Source organism: Sarcophilus harrisii, chromosome 1 (assembly GCF_902635505.1).
Source record: "Sarcophilus harrisii chromosome 1, mSarHar1.11, whole genome shotgun sequence".
NCBI lineage: Eukaryota > Metazoa > Chordata > Mammalia > Dasyuromorphia > Dasyuridae > Sarcophilus > Sarcophilus harrisii.
The window spans coordinates 454,831,007-454,848,122 of NC_045426.1; positions in this window are offsets into that span (position 1 = coordinate 454,831,007).

Sequence of the window (17,116 nt, forward strand, 5' to 3'; positions counted from 1 at the left end):
AGTCAGGAAGTACTGAGTTCAAATATGACATTGGCCAAGTTATTTAACATCTGTTTGATTTGATCCACCAGAGGAGGAAATAGCAAACCACTCCAGTATCTTTTCCAAGAAAATCCCATAATGGGGTCACAAAGTGTTGGACAGGACTCAACATGTGCCAGACATTGTGCTAAGTGCTGAGTTTACAATAAAAGATAAAAAAGATTCCCTGCTCCTTGAAAACACAAGTTCTAATGAGGGGAGACAAGAAATAATCCAAACAAGCTTCAAAGATAAATTGAAGATGATCAAGAAAGGAAGGGGAATAAGGGGAATAATAGTAGTAATAGCAATAGTAGTTTTAAGGTCAATTGTAAGCAAATGCTCATTAGAATTTGTTCATTTGCTCATTCAACATTTAAAGAAAACCAACTAAACACAAAACGTCGTGTTAGATACTAAAAAGAATCGTTGAATGTTAGGCCATTTTCATGTCTTCATAATCGGAGCAAAATTAGCTCAATTTTATCTTAATTTGATGATTAAGGCCTTTCAAGGCCTGAAATTAACTATTCCCAATTTTATTTCTCATTTTGTTGCATCAGACAATTGCAGGGTAGGGCTAGAGGAAGAACAGAGTAATAGTGAGACTAGAGAGAAGAATTGAAGGTAACATAAATAAGGTAGCCCCGAGATCAAGTTCAGAGAAATCTATAAAACCAGGAAAATTGGGTAAGTCAAGAGGTCACGTCCAAGGACATCAACTAGAGAAAAGGAGAAAGTAGATACCATTGACAGGCAAGTTCCCCATCCAATAAACCAGACAGAGCCCAGGGAAAGGAGCTGGGTGATAGACACAGAATATGAACAGCAGCAGCAACAATAACAAAAGCAATTTAGTTCAAGCCTAAATCTCTACCTTTATGTCTATACAATAAGGATTCTTAACTTTGGGGCTGTGGATAGTTTTCAGGGGATGTATGAACTTAAATGGGAAAAAAAGGTTACTTTTAGCATAATCTTTATAAACCTGTGTATTTTATTTTATGCACTTAAAAATATTCTGAGAAGGGTTCCACAGGCTTCACCAGGCTTCCAAAAGAGTTCATGACACAAAAACAATCAAACCCCCTACACATACTATTACAGACATGTTTTTCTGAGAGAATTTGAAAAGACTGAAATTCTTCCTGTGTAGGATCATAGTTGTACTGCTATATTTCATTTTGGAGCAATACATAAAAGGCAACTTCGTAGCACAGTGGATAAAGCACCAGGCCTGAAGTTAGGAAGATCTAAATTCAAATCTGCCCTCAGCCACTTACTAACTATGTGACCCTAGGCAAGTCATTTCATTCTTTTTGCCTGAGTTTCCTTGTCTATAAAATGAGTTTGGAGAAGGAAATGGCAAATTACTCCAGTATCTTTGCAAGAAAGTCCCAAATAGGATCACAAAGAATTAGACATGATTGAAAAATGACTGAAAAATAACAAAACGATATAATTGCTCTAAATGTAGAAGATGCAAAGAATAGGACTGAATGAAGATTTCTCCCCAAAAAACTTGGGAAGTTTTTTTGATAGATTCTTAATTTTTATCTATGTATATATTTGCCTCTTTGTTCCTTTATTTTTGAAAATAAAGCTCACATTTATAGAACTCATTAAGACTTGTAATGTATTTTTCCATTCATTATGTCATAGAAAATGCTATTATCCTTTCCATTTAATAGATCAAGATTTTCAGGTTCAAAAGCTTCATATTGTTTCCTGTCCATCTTCATGCTAATCTCTTGAAGTGTTCAGACTTTTAATAGGACATCTGACTGAAACTCTGGAAGCCTCTACTTCTGATCTGTGAAACTTTATCACATCTAGCCTGACTCACACTCCCTATTTGAAAGTAAATTTTTGCTTGTGAGAGCAAGGACTATCTTTTTTAAAAATCATTTTTATTTATTTCATTAAATAATTCCCAGTTACACATAGATTTAAAAAAATGATTCCCTAGAATCAGTTTCTCTTTTTGTCTTTAAGGAAAATTTTTTTTAATCTAGTAAATCGAATAGGGGAGTTATATGAAAAAAAAATTCACTCAATTTGGAGTTAACAGAGCTAAGTTTGAATCTCAGCTTTGATAACTGCTACCTATGTGGCTGTGGGTAATCCATTTCCACTTTTTAGGCCTTATTGTGCTCAGCTGCAAATTGAACAGGGTGGTTTAGTTTACTCGATTATCCTCTAAAGTTTCATTACATTCTTGGCAAATCTTATTTAATGTCACATTACTAGGCAGTGAGTTCCAAAATAGCATAGATATGAAGAATGGCGTCACAACCACTGGGGAAGCAGCCATTGAAACAAGAATAGGGAGTCAGAAATTAATTCTAGTGCCATTTTGTCAGGGCGTCTAGTCAGTTTACAATGAGATTCATAGTATCACAGCAGAATTTGATTATAATGTGTTATATGATATTGCAAACAATATTATTTAGGATGTTACATAGAATATAACAATATGTATATGGATTATGCATACAAATAGGTAATATGTTTATGTGTGTACATGTATATAGAAACACACTTATGTATATATTTATTCATTCATTTAACAAACATTTGTTGAGAATTTACTACATGCCAGACACTATACTAGACACAAGAATAAAAAAGAGTAAAATACAAATACAAAGAATAGTAAAGAGTCCCTGCCCTCAAAAAATTATACTGTACTTGTAACAGACACACATATGCATAAATATGGATAGTGCAGTTAATAGTTGAGTTTAAAACTGACTGGCATTCTAGGGTTTGAAGTCAAGAGGAACAAGAGCTCTTTAATATTCTTGAGAGCAATTTGGCTTATCAAGGTCTTTAAACTGAAAAACAGATGAATGAATCCCTCCCCCCACCCCAGACACACAAAGTCTAGAAGAGAATAGACGGAGAAAATTATCGGAGATTACCAAAGCTGAACAGCAGCAGCAACAACAGCAATGATTGTGGGGAGATGCCCCAGGCCAGAATAAACTAGCTGGGAAGAAATGATAGACCAGTGGCAACAAATAAAAAGAAATTGGAGAGGGAAGCTGAATTTTGATAAGAAAAGGTAATGGCCATTAGGTCCTTAGGTGCATCTCTAGCCAGAAGACTGAGATCAAAGCAGCTCATTGCGTTCACTTTTTCAATAATAATCTAATATTAAATAAATGACTAATTTTAAATAAATAACTAATATTTGCATAATGCCTGCCATATGCTGGATACCTTACAATTATCTCATTTGATCAGCACAATACTTCTGAGAGACAGGGACTGCTATTAGCTGTTTTTATGACTTGCCTAGAGCTACACAGCTGGTAAATAAACCTTCCTGATTCTAGACCCAGCACTCTGTCCACTTCAACTAACTGTCTTAAAGATTTTAAGGACTAAGGATGTCTCAAAAAAAATGCCTGCTCATTCTCTAGTCATCTCCTCAATCTTCTCTTATCCCATCCCTATCTAGGAAGAGATACTTCATTCTGCTTGCTTCTTATATCTATGTATTTCCTTTACCCTGACTTTGTTTCAACACAGAGATGTGTTGTGTGTGATACACAAAAAATTTAAATTAAGAAAGACTCAAAATTCTATCTGAATATTAGTTTTTACTGGGGGCTCAGAGCTATCATGATTGTACTAATAATTTTTCATCTGATGTAAATCCCTAAATCAGAAAATAATGGAGTTCAGAAGTTGAAGGTCATTATATTGTCCTTAGACTAAAAATAAGCTAGCTGTTGTAACCGGATGTGGCTAATAAAATCATCAGCCTCCAAAGTAAAAACAGAAGAGGAGCAAGGTAGAGATAGATATAATCTATTTTGCCCTTGTCAGTGGGAAGAAATAGTTTATAATAGAGTGCCTTCCCAGTGATCTAAAACCACCCACTGGTGTTACACAGGCAAGGTAAATCAAAATGAAGACAGAAATAATTTAAGGTGGATAGAACTAACTTTTGGGAGAGTCAGAATTGTATAGGAAATGGCAGTTCAGTAGAGCCCTTTAAAAAACTAAAGATTTCAAGAGGCAGAAATATAGATTGAGAGCATTCCAGATCTGAAGGACAGTTTGCTCAAAGCCATATAAATGAAAACTGGATTATTAGGTAGTGGGAACACTCAGTAGATCAGTTTAGTTGGAACACAAAGTACATGAGAGGGAATAATGGGAAATCAATCTGCAAAAATTAAGTTGAAGTTAGATTGTGAAGTGCTTTAAATGCCAAACACCTGGGGTAATATAGAAAAAATATAGGTAATATTTTTTTAATTTCTTTGTCCTCATGGATCCATAAATTAAAGCATAAAAGGAATGTTCAAAAACATAAGTCAGAAAAAAGTACAAAGTGAGCCTTTTTCTGCCAAAGGTAAGACAAAATTGGTAGTTGATATTTAGGAAAATTAATTAATCCTAGCAATACAGCTTATAAATATGCCCTTTTATGTGATGAGCATCCTGGAAAAAAATCAGATGCACAAAGTTATAAAATGATGCTTTTACAAATATTTCTTTGTTCCATGTCTTTTTGTTCAGGTTACTCACTGAACAATAGTTTTCTGAAAGGATATACACAGTTAAAGAACTGGCAAAAATATATTTTCCTGGAATCTTCTAAATCTAACCATAAAGGATTTGAACATAAAAAGAAGAGGAAGAAAATTGTTTATGTGTATATAGCAAGGCTGTTCTTCATATGTAGTATGAGAATGGGAGGCAGAATAAACATCTCTAGCTTTTCCCCCTAATTTTCTCCAAGGGAGACTTTAATTCATTCCAAGAGGGGTGAAAGAGGTTGCGGCTGGAAGTTTGACTGTTCATCTCCTATCAGAGAGAGAAGGATACTGGGTTAGAATTATATTCATCTACTCCCTTAAAATTACTAATCTAGGGGATATGTATGGTTTTCAGGTTCAAACTAAATTTCTAATCATAATTCATTAATGGTAATCAATCAGTAAACATTTGTTAAGCACCATAATGTGCCAATTGTACTAAGTTCAGAGTATATAAGAAGCAAAAGACAGGAGCTCAGAATTTACTGGAGTAGACAACATGCAAACAACAGAAGCTATATATAGGATGATTAGAAAGTAATTAAAAGAGGGAGATCACTGGAATTAAGAGGGGTTAGGGAAGGCTTCAGTCAAGAAAGAGTTTCAGATCTCACCAAAGGAGAAACTCCCCAATTTCTCTAGGGTAGCAAGCTGAGGATAGGGACGTTATAGAAACTGCTAGCTCATTCTTCTCGGAATCTTATTCTCATTTTCGAAATCTAAAATGGGGTTGACATTGTCCACCTTCTCTCTCAAAGCTAGAAGCCAGAAGCCCCCAGTGCAGCTGTGGAGCTCAAAGGAACCCAAGAGATCCAAAAAAACTTGAAGACTGAAGAGACGGGCAAGAATCGAAAACCTAGAGCTCTCCCTTCTCCTCATCAGCACTATTCAGAAAACAAAATACAATTCAGGAACCAGCAATAAAATCTATGAACTCAGATGTTCATGCACTCAAAAGTATAACAAAGTGAATCAGAAATCTCTTTTTTTGTTGTTGTCAAGGATAACCACAATCCAGATTCACAGCCTCAAAGGTATCCTCAACTTGTCACTCTCACCCAACCCACCCAATCAATTGCCAATTCTCATTAATTTTACTTACACACTATTTCTAGCATCAATCTCCCCTGTACACACATAAACACTATCCCAACTCAGGCCTTCATTACTTCTCTGGATTATTCCACAACTTCCTAATATTAGTCTCCCTTCCAGAAATCCTTTCCTTTTTACATCCATTTTCCATACAGTTGACTAGTGATTTTCTAAAAATTATGAGAATCCTGTGATCAATAAATAACCAGTTTCCCTATTCCTTTAAAATAAAAACTTTGCTCTCTAAACTGTTCACAACCAGGTTCCAATCTATTTTTCCATCCTTATTTATATGTTGCTCCCTTTCCTGCACTTTCCTGACCTTCTTATTGTTGTTTTTCATACCTGATACTCTATTTTTTATCTATATGCCTTTGTTCAGACTATCCTTCCATAATGGGCAGGTGCTCCCTCATACTTCTACCTCTTAGAATGCCTAATTTCCCTCAAAATTCAGCTAAGTGCCAACTTTCTATGTGAAATATGATTCCTCTGTTAATGTCTCTATCCAATATATATATATATATATATATATATATATATATATATATATATATATCTCTTGTTTACTTATATATGTACATCTTGCTTTTGCCAATTGAATGAATGTAAACTCCTCAAGGGCAGGAACTATTTCTTCTCTGTCTTTTAGCCCCAGGGCCTAGCACTGTGTCTGGCATCCGGTAGGCATTTAATCGGTAACTGCTGGTTGACAGATCCTAACACAAAGCAAATTTGACTTCATAGGTGTTGCAGAGGATTGATGGCATAGGACCCATAAGTGGAATATAGCTCTGGAAAAAGTATATCTTATTCAAAAGGGACAGAATGGCTAGTAATATTATATCAAGGTATCATCAAGTGAGGAAACTTAGGAATGCGAGGCATCTAGGTGCCATTGACCATAGTGCTGGGTCTAGAATCATGAAAGTCTGGAGTTAAATCCTACCTTAGATACTTACTATCTGCGTGATTTTGGGCAACTCAGTTAAACAGTTTCCTCAAAGGCAAGGTAACGATATTAATAGAACTGATCTAATAGATTTGTTGTGAACATCAAATGAAATAATATTTGTAAGGCACTTATTAGCACAGGGCCTGGCAAATAATAGGTGTTATATAAATGATAATTATTTGTGTCAATATTATTAGAAGGGAAAAGTATCGGGATGAATATAAATAAAAACAGAAGTGATATTATCATCAGAGTATTTTATAGATCACCTGCATAAAAGGAACATATGGGTGAAGAGTAAAGGAACAGAGTTTAATCATAGCCCAGTAATATGATGTGACACCGATAAGAGATTCCAGTTATCCAGACACTTACTGGAGTTCATTCTCACTCATTTTCTTTCTCTCTCTCTCTCTCTCTCTCTCTCTCTCTCTCTCTCTCTCTCTCTCTCTCTCTGACTCTCTATTTGTCTCTCTGTCTCTCTGTTTTTTGACTCTCTCTCTTACCATACAAAGCAAGGTAGTTGTTGATAATTCTATCCTTTAGATGGCACAGTGGGTAGAGCACCAGGCCTGAAATCAGTTGGACCTGAGTTCAAATTCAGCCCCAGACACTTAATACTCCCTAGCCATATGACTCTGGGCAGGACATTTAACCCTAATTGCCTCAGCAAAGAAAAAAAAAAGATAATTCTATCCTTTGTAATTGGAGAAACCAATAATAAGAATGGTTATTTCAGGAGTTCCTAAAGTAAATTAATGGAACCTTTGGAGTCATTACTATGTTGCTTCAGTTCCCTCATCTGTAAAATGAGCTGGAGAAGGCAATGGCAAGAAAACTACAAATGGAATCACAAGAGTTGGACATGATTGACTACTGAAAAATCAGTAACAAATTTTTCAGCTCATCCTTGTATGTCATGTTTGAGAGCCCTTCACTCCCTTTATCTTAACAGACATTGTCCCTTATATAATGTGGAGCTAGAATTGAACACAATATTTCAGATGTTGTCTGATCGGAGCAGAGTAGAACAGAGCTACTGTTTCTTTTTAGATACTATACCTATCAAACCACCACTAAATATCTCTTTCTGTCCACCTCCACTTTGTACTTGTAAAATTGGCTTTTAAAATCAAGTATAAAACTTTACATTACCCATGTTAAATTTAGTTTTATTAAATTTGGTACAGTGATATCATCCAACATGACAGGCCTTTCTCCCACCTTTCTGCCATCAATGATATGATAAGCATGCCATCTATGGTTTTATTCAAGGAATTGATTAAAATGTTAAACAATGTGGATCCTTAGATCCTTAGAGAAAATCCTTAGAGCACTTCACTAGAGTCATACTTTCAAGTTGATAAGGGCAGCTAGATGGCAGAGTAGATAGAGCACCAGACTTGAAGCCAGGAAGATTCACCTTCCTGAGTTCAAATTTGACTTCAGACACTTACTAGCTGTGTGATCCTGAGCAATTCACTTGCCCCAGTTTCTTTTATCTGTAAAATGAGCAAGGGAAGAAATGGCAAACCATTCCGATATTTTTGCCAAGAAAAACTCAAATGAGGTCATGAAGGGTTGAAATTGAAATGACTAAACAACAAGAACAAATCAACCAGTCTAGTAACCTTTTAAAAAAAAAAAAGAAATGAGATTTGTTTATGTCCTGTTTTTGTCAAAGTCATATTATCACTGCTTCCTTTTCTAGATATTCACAAATCATCTTTTTAATGAAATATTCTAAAAGTTTTCCAAGAATAAAAATCAATCTGGCCTATAAAATTTTGCTTGAAGACACAACTCTCCATCTTAAAAATGAAAATATTTGGCTTTTTCTATTTCAGCAGCACCTCTTTCATTCTCCACAATCTTTCAGAGATCATTTAACAATGACTCAATAATCATCTACAACCATTCTTTCAATATCCTGAGATATACAGGTCTTATTGACCTGGTAGCTTGAACTGATCAAGGGAAGTGGGGTGCCTTCTTATTATCTCCTACTTATCTTGAGTTTTAACACTTTTTGAACCATTTTCATCTGTTTTTTTTTAACCCTAACATTATTCTCCGTGGTGTAGAAAACAGAAACAAAATAAGGAATGAGTACTCTTGCCTTCATTCAGTTATCCATTTTCATCACCCCATCAATTCTAAGTGATGGTTCTATCTATTCTAATAACCCTAATTCAGAGGTTTACCAACTGACAGATTCTCAATAAGTCATAACTTCCCAGAGTTTTAGTTTTCCTCTCTTCAAAATGAGAATAATCACATCTGTTTCTTAAATGAGGATGAATCTCTAAATATGAGCTAGTACCCCATAAAGAAGTAATTGTAGGACAGTGGAAGTAACATTAATTCCTTGCCACATTCTCTATAAATTGTTAGGGATTATAGGAGAGCTGAGTGAAAGAATGTAAGAGGTAGTCACTTGGCTTATCCTGTGAAGGTGTCTGTGAAAGCTTCCTCAGAGTCCCCTAGTCTCCCTCATTTCATGACCGAGGTTCAACAGACTGCAGGAGTATTAGATGGATCTTCCTACTATGTTGTTAACTGGTCTTCACAATTCCTACTTTGGATTTTTGTAAAAGATCTGCAAGGGTAGCCTTTATCATGGATAGAGAGGAAGAGGTCATCTTGCATTGGATGACTCATTATTAGGAAAGGTCAATTTCTACGTGTTTCCCTTTCCACAGGACTTCTTCCCCATCTCTGGCCATTATAGGGATCACTGTAAAGGGGTGGAGGGATGGAAGGAGAATATTATGATTTCACAAGGGCATTTAAAGGCATTTAATTAAAATTACAGGAAGTATCCAGAGCACTGATGTGTATGGTGTTGAGAGATTGGAGGTTGCTATGTATTCTGAGAGTGTGGCGAGGTGGTGGTTAGCAAGCATGTTATACATGGCCTAATGTGGGGAAGGTGAGAACAGGGGAACGCAGAAAGTGAGAGGCCACAGTACCACGAGATTCTCTGGACCTCCTCCTGTGTGAGCAATATGTCACATGCCTGGGGGAGGGTTTATTATGTGCAAGCCACCCACGTAGTGCACCCTAGGACAGAACCCACAATTATGAGAGCCCAGAGTTTGTCCAGTAACTCTTCTCTCCAGTGTGGGCCACTGAAGTCTCTGCTGGGTTTATTTTCCTAAGTCCATGGGGCAGAAGGAGGGTACCAGAGGCAATGCTGATGGAAATAGTCAGATCCACACAGAGGATTGGGATCACAGGATAGGTCAGCTAAATAGAAGCAGCGTAAAGGCAAAAGAAAGAACTAGCATAGAGCCAGCCTGAATGGGATTTCTATCACCATTGTAAGGACCAAGTCAGCTGGTCTTCTGGTACAGACAGCAGCCAATAGGGAAAAAGAGACTCACCGGTGCAAAAGTAAAGCAGGTATTCTGATCATTGTAGAGAGAAGGTCTGTCTAGTGCTGGAGCCGCAGCAAAGCATATAATCACAAAATCTCCTTTCTTGTGTATAGTTAAGTACAATAAGTGTGATGGGGTAGGTCTGTTCTCCCAAAGCCCCCACAGCTGTGAATCACAACACCCCTAAAGGAATTGCAAATCAGCCTTTACTGACACAGATGTTTCTTGTGGATTGGGAATAAAATAAATTGGAGGCAAGAGGGAAGAGGAGAGAGGTCAGAGAACGCAACTGCCTTCAGTGTCCTTGTATCATCCTCATCATCCTCTCACAGGAAGGGATCCATTCTGCTGGTCTGAGTTGGATCCCCAGCAGCCGCTGGCAGGTGGCTCCCATAACATCCATCAGCCACTAGCAGGTTGCTCCTCTAACAATGTATGGTTCAAAGAGAATATGGGAATTACATTGTCTCCAAAGTGTAGCATGACAGTGTGGAGAAAGACCATCTCTGAGTCAGTTGTTACAGTTAAAGAGATATCTGAGAGGAGAGCTGATGTGCAAGGAGCCATTTTACTGACCTGAGAAGATCTTATGCATCTTATATCTGTGCAGACAAGCTGCCCGAGATCTTGGGCAAAGGGTACCCCAAGAGACTGGATGATAATGACTCTGTATCACAAGGTCATCAATGGCCACATCTTTAGCAATACCTTCTGAGTCCTTCCCTCCATCAAAGGTCATGGGACCCTTTTAATCACTCATAGCATCCTGAACCAGTAGCTATTCCATAAATAGAATAGCTCTGCCTGATGAACATAACTGTTTTACCATCACTTCAAAGTCAGGTTAACTAAAATTGAACTACCATCTTTCTCTTTCTGATCCTCTAAGCCTCTAAACTTCCCTGGATTCCTTAAAATATCAACTAAAATCCCACTTTCTGCAAGAAGTCTTTCCTGGTCTTCCTATTTTACTGCCTCCAATTGCTCTGAGATTATCTCCAGTTTATCCTTTATAGCCTGGTTTGTATTTCGTTGTTTGCATGTCATTCCCCATTCCCATTAAACTGCAAGCCCCTCCAGGGCAGTAACTATTTTCTCTTTTCTTTATACCCCCAACATTTTAGGCGCTTAGTAGATGGTTATTAATTTGTTGACCTGAAAGAAACTAGTTTTTTCAAGCCACCTAATCTTAAAATCTGAATTCTTATTCTTGACTCATGCAGTCCCCACCACATCCAATTAACTGATAAATCCCATTTATTCTTCTTTCTTAATGTCCCTCCAATTTATCCTTTACTTTGTATCCTTTTTCAGACCTTTGATTATACTGCAATCTCCATGAGGGAATAGGTCAAGGTTCATTCAATTCTTGTGTCCTTTTAGAAACTAATAAAATGCTTTGCAGACAATAGTCATTTAACAAATATTTGTTGAATTGAACTAAATGCCTGGACTATGGTCATGGTCTTCTTGCCTTTTTCCACCCTCCAATTCACCTAGCACACTTTTGCCAATTTTCACAAGTACTTAGATGAATGTGTAATCTCATCTGTGTAGTTACTCCATCCACAAATGCAAACCAAAATTCTTCCACACTTTTGCCTGAAATACATGTACTTGATGATGGCAATCCCTTATTTTGAGACCTTCAGTTTCCCCATTAGTTACAGAATAAAAATTCAAGTTTAATGTAGCAGTCAATCTTGCCCTAATTCACTTTTCCAACATCATTGTTCATTGCTCTCCTACACAAACCTGTTTCAACAAAACTGACCCACTTACTCATTGTGCCTTGAAAATACCTTACATGCTTATATGTCAGCTATTTTACACCCCTACCTTTACACAAGCCATTCCCTTCATCTGGAACGCTCTTCCCCTGGAATGTCTTGATAGATACTATTCATCTATCAACATCCAGCTCAAGCCTCAGCTCTTTCCTGAAATATTGCCTAACCGTCTTGGCCTAAGGTACTTTCTACTTCTGAATTCAGAATCGTACTAATCATTTGGTATTGCCTTAGAGTATTTTGTATCATATTGTGCATTTTCTTTATTAGAGTCTGTCCTTGAGAAATGAGACTGACAATTTTTCTAGTATTCCTTGGCAGCTTTAGATATACCAGATACTTCAGCATGTTGAGAGCAGCTGGAGTGCAAGAGTCAGAATACTGGATCTGAAATCAAGAAAACCCGAGTTCAAATCTGGCCTCAGACACTTATTAGCTGTGTGACCTGGGCAAATAATTTATTCCTATCTGCCTCAGTAAAATGAGCCAGAGAAGGAGATGGTAAACTATACAGTATCTTTGCCAAGAAAATCCCAAATGGGATCACAAAGAGTTGGACACAATTGAAATGACTGAACAAATATTTTTTTAAATAAATCTTTTTATATGTGGATGTTTAATTCAATATTCAAGTTATAAACTTTCCCAGGGGAGGGAACCATATCTTACAGTTTGTTGGTTTGTTTTTTTGTTATTTTTTTTTTTTTGGTTTGTTTTATATCCCTTAAGGCACCAAGCTTAGTGGTTTGGTGCCATAATAGATGGGATGCTTATGAAGTAATCAATGGTCTGACAAAAGCTTTACCTTCCAATCCTAATTCTTGCTTCCTGTGATGTCATATCATCACATGAGAGCACTGGGCATTCTTATTCGTAGATGACCTGTTTCCCAGCTAAGCCTCCTCATGATTTGACCTTAGATTATTATTAATGGTTGCATTTGTTTGTTTGTTTTTTAGCTCTCTCTAAGGAAATGGGCTCACCTGAATGTACCGCAAGCATATAACACAGCAGACTTTGAATTCTGCAAAACCAGTTGCTGCTATTGCCCAGGAATACAATATTCAGATAAGAATACCTTCATTGGGATAGGGGATCCATAGGTATAGGGAAGGATACTGTACTGTTCCTGGTTTACTCATGTGAGTTGCTAGTTCCTGTTTCACAATTATGTTGCCTTTACTTTGGAAAGCTGTCGGATTATTTCCCTAATTGGGGAGATGTTATTTTGGTATAATGAAGCAAGTACTCCATAGCCCTTTATTCTCTCTTTCCTCACTGCCTACCCCCATATACACATCAGCAGAAGCCAAGAGACATCTTTTACCTTAAACTCTTCATTTTACTGTGTGGCAAATTGGGCTTGTGTCTAGTAAACCAGACCATGTGAGGGTTATGTATGCTCTTTCCCCATCTCACCACCATTCCAGGAGTAGTGAATTAATAAGTAGGTGACTTTGTTCCTGAGTCGATGGCTGCCTTTTCTATTTTTTCTTTTGATGAAAAGAAAAGGCCCACGTATATCATCCTTACCCCGAACATTATTGTTCCTCTTCAGTCACATCTGACTCTTTGTGCGAGATTATGCTCAATCACCCACTTAGGAAAAAAAAAAGCAGAAAAGGCAAAATCCCATCAAATAGCCTTTCATTATTCTTCACTCTGCACTTCTATGTGCTGTGTAGGGAACAAAAGCAATTGAAATGTGGGTGCTACTGTTGAGATGTAAGAAATGAGGGTTAAGAGATCCCCTGATAGTAATGGGGTCCCCTGGACGGTTGCAGGCTTTGCAAAAGAATTCTCAAACCCAAATGATGCAGTTTGTGGCAAAAAATGGGTTTATTACACTAAAAGAGCTTTCTTAGTGGGCAAAATACTGTTAGAATTATTTGCAAAGGTCTGGTTAACCTTGTGAGTAGGAGAGATCTATAGCTCTCATGAAGCCAGAACTGAATGGTGGCAGAGAAGGAAATCCCCCAACAATGACCTCATAGTATCCCTGCGGAGAATGGCCACTGACAAGAGGATTATGTCAGACCTAGTCATTTTACATCAGACATATGCCATAAATTGTTTGGACAATGAAGAATTGGGATAAAATGTAAAATACCTAACTGGCAAACTATTTTATGCTCTGAAATGCTATAGTTAACATCAGCCTTAGTACAGATTATAACAGTAATTATATCATTATTGAATTCTGTTTAAGTCATTCTGTTAGCAAAAGAAAAGGCAATGTAACCCCCTTCATTAAAGCAGAGGATCAGGATTCTACCCGGTCCAACTACATGATTGAGTCCAAAGCAAGGGGAAAAGGGAGTACCAGAGTTCCCTATGTCCTTTGGCCCTAAAATGGTTTCTCAAGATTATATGGGAAACACATATATCAGAATCTAGTGCTGTCAGGAACCCTGAGGGATATCTTGGTGCAGTAGAAAAAGTTTCATTGATAATTGTGAAAATATGTATAAAGGAATTGCACATAATTAACATATATTGGATTGCTTGCCATATAGGTGAGGGGATGGGAAGAAGGGAGGGAAAACAATTTGGAACACAAGGTTTTGCAAAGGTTAGTGTTGAAAATTATTGATGCATGTGCTTTGAAAATAAAAAGCTTTAATTTAAAAGGAAGGAAGGAAAGAGGGAGGGAAGGAAGGAGGGAGGGAAGAAAGGAAGAAAGGAAAGAGGAAGGGAAGAAAGAAAGGAAGGAAGGAGGGAGGGAAGGAGGAAAGAAAGGAAGGAAGGAAGGGATAGAGAGAAGGAAGGGATAAAGGGAAGGAAGAAACAAAGAAAGAAAGAGAGGGAGCTGCACTTGGAGTTGGAAGATCTGGTTTTGAGTCCTAACTCTTATCTTCGCTGTCATTGCTCACTACCTGTTTCACTTTCTTCTGTTGGGCAAACAAGAACGAAGTGATTTTTGAGATTCTTTCTAACTCTAAGTTCAATAAGTTATCCAAGATATCAGGTCCAAATCTCTTCCCTTGGCAGCTAAGAAAAATGAGTTTCAACAAAATAAAACATTGTAGCCACCATCAGAGTAAAAATTTGAATTCAGATCCTCCAAATCCAAAATAACCACAACTCCAACACCCTTTTCCTGACATCTCACTGAAATCCACTTTCCAGGTGCTTTGGGAGAACGAAATCCAGTGGCCCAAAGCACAAATGAGGAGAAACCAACAATCCCTCACTGACCTTTAAGATTTATTTCACAAAGCAGAAGCAGCAGAAACTGAAAGCAGTGGGAAAGAGTTTTAGGCAGGAAGGCTTTGTACAGTAAAGGATATTTGTGGTTAACTTGAAAAGAAAATGCGTCAATGCTCCCCCCCCTTCTTCCCCCACCCCACCTCACCCTGCCTCTTTCGTGAGCAGTTTTGCTTCTGTTCCTTAACTGCAACCAAATACCAGCAAATTACCTCTCCATCTGAAAATAAAATGACACTGAACCAGAGACACTGAGGCGGCCATACCACAGCAACAAAGCCCAGGTGTCAGCCAGGACAGGGGGAGGATTTTATTGCCTTTTCAAATGGTACTCTTTTCTTCCTAACAATTTCATGAAGCTTTAATTTGTCGTTTTCTTTGAAAGAAAGCACTTGTCTGAGCTTTAATCTTCTCATGGTTTTAATCTCAGTTAATTTGCAAAGCTAGGTTTTTAGGATCATGATTGTAGAAGCCAAAGATTTTTATTCTCCACTTTATACTATGAATAAGTGGAAAAACCTCTTTTTATGACCATAAGACTTGGAAGGGAAGAGGGCAGGAGAAAGAGGTAAGATCCATTAGGGGATAAGTGAAGAATGGGTCATACACAGAGCAGAGCTCTAAATCCCTTTCCTGTCATTTCACTAATTACAAAACTGAGACTGGTGATGGGATATCAGGATTAAGTGACTAGTCCAACATCACACAAGAAGAAAATATCTGAAGAGAAACTCAAACCCAGTTCCTTTGTGCCCAGAGTTTAATGCTCTTTCCACCATATCATACCATTCCCCAAAACTTCCTTGGATAATTACTACACTGCTTCCCTTTCCCCATGCACTGTTGCAACAAAAATAGTAGCGTCAGAGAAATGTCCAGAGCTCTCTCTCTATTTTCCACAAGGCTAAGAAGTGCCATTTAGGTCTATTAACTGTAGAAGCAAAAGAGGAAGACTTACTCTTACTTAATCTGAATATAACTCTTAGTCTTCATATTCCCTCAATGCAACATGGCTAAGCTAAAGATGTCTTTTTGGAAGATCAGGACACTGGAGATAAAGCCAGACACAAAATTCTAAGCATCCTGTTTTCCTTTATTATTTCAAAATTATTTAAGCTTTGTTTGGTAAGCTAATTCTGCTTTTCCCATTTTATCTACATACAGATTCCCATTAACCCTAGAGAAGAGCCTGACTGTGACATCTTTCTAAATATACAGCTTCAGAATCTCTAAGTTCATTCTTTCAAATATCTGAACATGGTAATCATGCCTATCCTTTCTCCCCCCAACCTTCACTTCCTCAGATCAAAAATTCACAGTTCCTCGAATTGATCATTTTCTTTTTGGACATGCTCTCAGTCCTCTCCCTCACCTGATTTCCTTCCTCTGGATGCACTCCAACTTGATGATATCTCTTCTAAAAATGTGATGCCCACAAGAGAATACAGGATTCCAATTGTGTTCTGAGCAGGAGGAGAACAGTGGGACTATCACTTCCTAATTCTGGATATTGGGACTTCCAGTTTGTTAGCTTTTTTGATTGCCATGTCACACTGAAAATTCACATTGTCAGAAACTTGAATCATTGTGTGGCTTTAGAGTGGGGGAAAGATAAAGAGATATGGCTGTCCCAGACTTCTTTTTGCCACCAGCTGTTGTTATTGGGAAGGGGTTGCAATTCCACCTGGAATACTAGGCCATCAGGAAGTAGATTCAGGACTGGTGATTAATTAGTGATTTGAACATGAAAAAAAAAAAAAAAAAGAAAGCGAGAGAATATGCCTTTTGCAATAGATTCAGCACAGGGAAGTGTTCAAGTGAGAGTGTCTGTGTCAGTTATATATTTGGTTTGGCTAGAAGGAATAAACCAGTCCAGAAGGTGCCATGACAGGTGAAAGTATGTGGGTAAGTACAAAAAAGGGAACCCTCCCATCGTGTCTGTGCATTATAGCACCTACACCTTAGTTTGCTAGTGCTCCCTACATAGCACATTGGACTGCAGAATGAAGAATAATGAAAAACTATTTATTTGATGGGATTCTGCCTAGGAAATACATCACATAGAATCATGGAGCTCTGAGTGACCTTTGGTATCTGTTCAGTTAATCCATA